The sequence below is a fragment of the Triturus cristatus genome, chromosome 1_2, assembly GCF_964204655.1.
Source record: "Triturus cristatus chromosome 1_2, aTriCri1.1, whole genome shotgun sequence".
NCBI lineage: Eukaryota > Metazoa > Chordata > Amphibia > Caudata > Salamandridae > Triturus > Triturus cristatus.
The window spans coordinates 1069989175-1069996036 of NC_140580.1; positions in this window are offsets into that span (position 1 = coordinate 1069989175).

A 6862-nucleotide genomic window follows, 5' to 3' on the forward strand; every position below is an offset into this window, starting at 1 on the left:
TACTTCTTTTTTTGTTTACTTGCTTAAGATTGCGTTTTTCCTTTACTTGATTATTTGTCCAACTTCTCTGTGAGATATCTGTCAATTATATCACCTTAGTTAGGTGACTTATTTTTTTTGATACCTCCTCCTGCTATGACCAGCACATGCTCTCAAAATAAATTTTACATGTGCTAGCTCACTTCTGCTACCTTTTTGAGTGTTGAATTTCAAGGGCTTTATCATTCTTTTCTATGGGAAGGTTGAAAAGGGTGAGTCCTGCCTTGGCCCGTTCAATGCAGTCTTTTATCAAGATTTCTTCGATTTTTAAAAAAAAAATCCAAAATGGAAGACTCTTTGGTCTCTTTATCTAATGGCTCTTCTTCTTCCGTACCTGCTCTGGTCACTGCAGGGAAGGCCTCCACATAACAGTTAAAAAAAGATCCACCATATCCTCCAAAATCATCCTCTCATGGCTCCCTTGATATGTTGCTGGAGGAAATACGCTCACTACGACCATATATTGAGGAAACCAATGCCAAACTGCAATTTCTCACTGAGAATCAGTCAAAGATGGATGAAAGACTAACTGTGGTAGAACCAAATGTGTCTTCACTTGGGCTTGCTGAAGTCAAGGTCAACGTTCTTCAATCTCAATTCTCCTCACTCAAGAGACAGGTGGAGGACCATGAAAATAATAATCCACATCTGTATAGTCATATTATATACATGCATGATTAGGCTGATATACGGTTTGTTCTATGCTTTTTGATGGCTGCCCTAGGCTATTACTCTTCCCTTATGGTCTCGTTGTTATCTCCATGTCTTTGAAAATTGTGTCCAAGGATGTCAGAGGTAACCCTGGGCGTAGTTTGCGTAGTAGCTCTACGCTATGCTACGCGAAGTGCACTTTGCACAACGCAAGCTACCCGTAGCTACGCGAGCTGTGTAGTGCGGTAGAGAAAATGCTGTTCGCACTGATTGCACAGTGTCAGATGTTTGTCCGCACTGTGCAACCATTGCAAACGGCATCTTGCACAGTGCAAGCGGTCATTTTCTGTCGCGAGCATACGCGACCACTCGCAATGAGAAACCTGACCTCCCCGCGCTGAGAATCTCGCCGGGAGGTTTATTTTCCACGCTCGTGATCGGCAACTTGATGTTGCTGAATGCGAACGAGGAAAAAGTCTCGCCGGGATGTCATTTTCCCGCTCGCCAACTTGACGTTGAGGACCGCGAGCAAGCAAAAAATGCCCGCTACGCTATGCGTTTTTGCACTGTGCTACATGCAATTCGCGTAGCGCGTAGTTGCGCAAACTACGCGAGCGTAGCGTAGTCCTACACCCAGGGTTAGTCAGAGGTCTAAATTCTCCCATTAAACGACAACATGTTTCAACACATCTATCTAAATTGGAGGCAGATATAGCTCATACAAATCTCCTTTAGTGGCAACTGAATCTTTGAAACTAAAAAAAGGCTGGTTAGGAGAAGTTTTTTTCTCATCAGGAGATGACAAACGAAATGGAATATTGACTCTCTGTCATAAATCGATTTCTGTTAAGCTACTCTCTCAGTTATCTGATTTCAATGGAAGATGGTTATATACTAAATTGCAAATTCGCTATGATCCAGCACACCACACAAACATTGTATGTAATACGGTATTGTAAATTCGAACAATATTAGTCCAATCAGCAGGTCTTATTTCGAAATTCTTTATTCAATTTTCTTTCTTTAAAATCTGCGTAGCCAACGCGTTTCGTCCTTACTTCTTCAGGGCTACAAATGAGTATAAACATACATGTAAACAGTGAATGAAATATTTTGTGCATGAACAATATCATATTTTCAATTCTATTTACATACTAAAAAGTTGTGATGTACATTTAAATACAGAATATACAAGATATAAAAAACACAGTTTAGGCAAAACAACAGCCTATTTTTTTGTGTATTAATTACATATATTATAAGAAACTGTGTAAACATTATTTATATTCAACCTGCTGAAACAATAACAGATTGACAAATGTCTTATGTAGACATGAAGGACTAATTTATTTTCCTTAGTTAAACAGACATTGTTAATTATAAGTTCATTGGATGGATAGTAGTCTAATACCATATCTGGTATTGAAGACTAATCTACATTGCTTCAATAGTCACTGCGTAATGAATCTTATGGACGGGATAGGAGATTTTCTTTAAGATGTTAATTTTGTTTTTTTGGGGGTTAATATGGCAATTGAGCAGACAATACTATTTATATCTCACAAAAGTTGATTTAAATTTAAATTTGGAAGGAAGGTATTAAGAAAGATAATGTTCTTACCAAAGAAGAGTACAAAATGAGATTCCTCTTTATATGTTCCCTCAAGACTGAAGTCAGTAGTTGCTGCTCCTTTATAGACCAAATAATTTATGATCTAAAAATGTAGTAAGAAGCAACATAATTGTTGCATAGGTATATGTTCACCAATCCCACATCTTTGTTTTAATAGTCATTGACTATAATAGGTAGGTCTTTTAGTCCATCAGGACCTGCTCCTACAAGAAGTAGAGAAAGGCTCAGTCTATTGGTTAATCAATCAGCTAGGTGTCAAAATAAGGCCTACCGTATTATATTTCCTCAAGTCTATGTAGTATTCTCAGTGCAGATTGTCCTGTATGGGAGCTAAGATCAGTATCTATCTGAAAAGAATGTTGAGAACAAAATAAGTGTGATGGAATCATTCATTCAAATCACAAAAAAAAGCTCACAGAAATATAATTTCTATTATGACTATATGGTGTAGATCTACACATAGCACCTCATAATTAAGATCTGATCCTCTTACTAAGGTTGCATACTTTTACTCCTAGTGCATTTTTCATTAGAAAAATTAATGTACTGAACTCAATGTATTGATATATACACATAGTAAGAGCCAATAACTATCTTAATTTAAAAAAATGTTTAAAAAAAGGAAAATGTATTATAATTGTAAATATAGAGATACTATCCAGAGAAACCCATTTGAAGTTTAGCATAAGTTACTATCAGTTTTAAATCTAATTTCTAATGGGCAAGGAGAAAGAGTTTTCCTACTAGCACTTACTTTTAAGTTCAGAGTTGCTGGAGTGGTCCATCACGTAGTCCATATGATAATGAGACTAACGCGAGGCGCCACATTATATATCCCTCCTAATCAGCACCTGCATCTACTCAAGGCACTAATTGGCGCTGTTTGTATGCAAAACGGAACCGCCATGTTGTAAGGTGTTTGAACTTCAATAAGCAAGAGGCAGAAGAAAGAGAAAATCGGGTCGGTTCAAACATACGAACCAAACCCGCGAAGGAATAAAAGGTTGTTTAAATCTTTTAAAGCGTCCCATATGTAATTTTTGTATATAGATTTTTTAAAGATTTCCTCAAAGATGTGCTAAGAATAGTCAGAGGAGTCATGCAGATCTTAATTATGAGGTGCTATGTGTAGATTTACACCATATAGTCATAATAGAAATTACATTTCTGTGAGCTTTTTTTTGTGATTTGAATGAATGATTCCATCACACTTATTTTGTTCTCAACATTCTTTTCAGATAGATACTGATTTTAGCTCCCATACAGGACAATCTGCACTGAGAATACTACATAGACTTGAGGAAATATAATACGGTAGGCCTTGTTTTGACACCTAACTGATTGATTGGCCAATAGACTGAGCCTTTCTCTACTTGTGGGAGAAGGTCCTGATGGGCTAAAAGACCTACCTATTATAGTCAATGTCTACTAAAACAAAGATGTGGGATTGGTGAACATATACACATGCTAAAATCATGTTGCTTCTTACTACATCTTTAGATCGTAAATGATTTGGTCTACAAAAGAGCAGCAACTACTGACTTCAGCCTTGAGGGAACATATAAAGAGGACTCTCATTTTGTACACAACGGCCCCCACAACGCTAAGGATGCCTGGCCTCCACCTTGGGGGTGCCCAGGAGTGGACGCCTCACAGGGAAAGCCAGGATGGGTTCCACAGCGGTATTCGTACAAGCGCCTTGAGACCCTTGCGGGTGAGTAGTGCGCTATACAAGTATCAAATTTACATTTACTCTTCTTTAGTAAGAACATTATCTTTCTTAATACTTTCCTTCCAAATTTAAAATTAAATCAACTTTTGTGAGATATAAATAGTATTGTCTGCTCAATTGCCATATTAACCTCCAAAAAACCAAAATTAACATCTTAAAGAAAATCTCCTATCCCGTCATAAGATTCATTACGCAGTGACTATTGAAGCAATGTAGATTAGGCTTCTATATCAGATATGGTATTAGACTACTATCCATCCAATGAACTTATAATAACCAATGTCTGTTTAACTAAGGAAAATAAATTAGTCCTTCATGTCTACATAAGACATTCGACTGTTATTGTTTCAGCAGGTTGAATATAAATAATGTTTACACCGTTTCTTATAATATATGTAATTAATACACAAAAAAATAGGCTGTTGTTTTGCCTAAACTGTGTTTTTTATATTTTGTACATTTTTGTATATAAATGTATATCACAACTTTTTGGTATGTAAATAGAATTGTATATATGATATTGTTTATGCACAGAATATATTATTCACTGTTTACATGTATGTTTATACTCATTTGTAGCCCTGAAGAAGTCCGTAAGGACGAAACAGGTTGGCTACGCAGATTTTAAAGAAAGAAAATTGAATAAAGAATTTCGAAATGAGACCTGCTGATTGGACTAATATTGTTCGAATTTACAATACTGTATTACATACAATGTTTGTGTGGTGTGCTGGATCATAGTGTATTGTTCATGACTCCTTTGGAGATATAGAGGTATTGAATCTCAGATCCCTAGCACCCTAAGAAGCTAATACAGAATTTTTGACCCCACTAAATAATAGGTGCAGATAGAATTGCCTCATACCTCATTGCTGTGTGCTTGTTTACTTAAATTGCAAATTCGGAATGCTCTGATTTCTTTGCTTAATATCTATGCTCCCACTAGCGGAGACCCCACGTTTTGGTTATCTCTAGCTCAACAAATCTCCTCTTGTATTGATGATAATTTTATTCTTGCCAGAGACTGAAATCAAGTAGTTGATCCTTTAATAGATCGCAACTCATTGGTCTCATTTAAACCGCATAAAGCGCATAAAATATTTCTTGATATCATACAACAATATAACTTTATACATGCCTGGAGAATCTGCAATCCTGTCATGTGGGAATATACTTACTACTCTCCAGCTCATCAAACCCAATCTCGAACAGACCACTTTTTCACATCACACAATATTTCCAAATGTTTACGAAATGCTGATATTGGGTCAATTCTAATATCTGATCATGCTCCCATCTCTATTCAATTGGATATACTGCCAAAATCTAATATACCCAGGAGATGGCATTTAAACAAATCACTCCTTTTAGATCCAAAGTTTAACACCTCTTTTGTTTCCTTTTTTAAATGAATAATTTTCCTTAAATCAAACTGATACTTTACCATTTACCGTTATTTGGGATGCATTTAAAGCAGCTGACACAGATTTTATTATTGGCTTTGTGTGCAAAAAAACTAACATTTTCACGTGAAATTACCAGATATCTTTTGGCGGGGATAAAGAGATTGGAGCATTCCCACCTCCACCTACATTCTCGGTTGTGGCTCAGAAGTTATGAGATAGCAATCGTGACTGTATCGTTTGTGGGGACGATGCAATATTGTTCTTTGTCTGAGTCCAGCTAGTAGACCTTTTCTGTGATTGGTATCAGCTATCTGGTCACTGATGAGGACCCTCTGTTCTGTAGAACAAACTACTCTTCACCCCGAAGCCCCTTCGCCATCCTGCCCCACAGCGCACACCCCAACCAACCGGGGCTTCCCGAACCTGAGGATGACAGTTACTGGCGAGGGCAGTGGTGTGTCAAGATATAACAAACGTGTGAATACCTGAGGCCTGCGACCACGAGGCCTGAAGAACAGCAAACTACAGACCTCCAAAGAGACACACACACCCAGGCGAGAAGCGAGAAACAGAATCAGTGCCTCAAATAAAGCTAAGTCCAGATCCAAATGCACCAAGAGCGCTGTCCTAAGACAGCACAGAAGGCTTGTTGTAAAACTAGAGCAACTGAAATGCTGAACCTACAATTTAAAAAAAGCTACCAAGATTAGCGGATACCCCTCGCTTTGGTTATCTCTATCTCAACAAATCTCCTCTTGTATTGATGATAATTTTATTCTTGCCAGAGACTGCAAAAAAACGTAAATTTTCCCGTGAAATTACCAGATATCTTTTGGCGGGGATAAAGAGATTGGAGCCTTCCTATTACACTTTGAAATCCAAGGATTGTTTGTCCCAGCTTATTAAGGCAAAGCTCAAATTCAATAAGGAATCAACAGATAATGCCTCACTTTATTTGTTAAAGTCCAGTGCAAAGTTTTATGGTGGCCAGAACAAAGCTGGTAAACTCTTGGGGAATTATTGAATCTATTATGGATGAGCAAAGTACATTAATGTTTAAGGATCCAGAAATATTGAATGAATTTCTTCTTTTTTATAAAGTATTATACAAACCTGAAATCATACCCTCGGAATTTGATATTTCTCAGTTCCTTTCAGGTATTCAATGTTCCTTTGACACCCAAATAGATTTCACTCCTTAAGAACTTGACATCTCAGAACAGAAACTTCTCATTGCTTTACAAACACTCAAGAAAGACAAGGCCTCAGGTCCAGACAGGTTTACAGTGGAATTTTCCACGCATTTCGCACCACTACTTCTTCCCAAGTTGCAAACCCTTTTACGTTTACTTCGTTATCAGGTGAGTTCTCTGGCTCCTTTCTAGAAGCCCTAATTTGTTT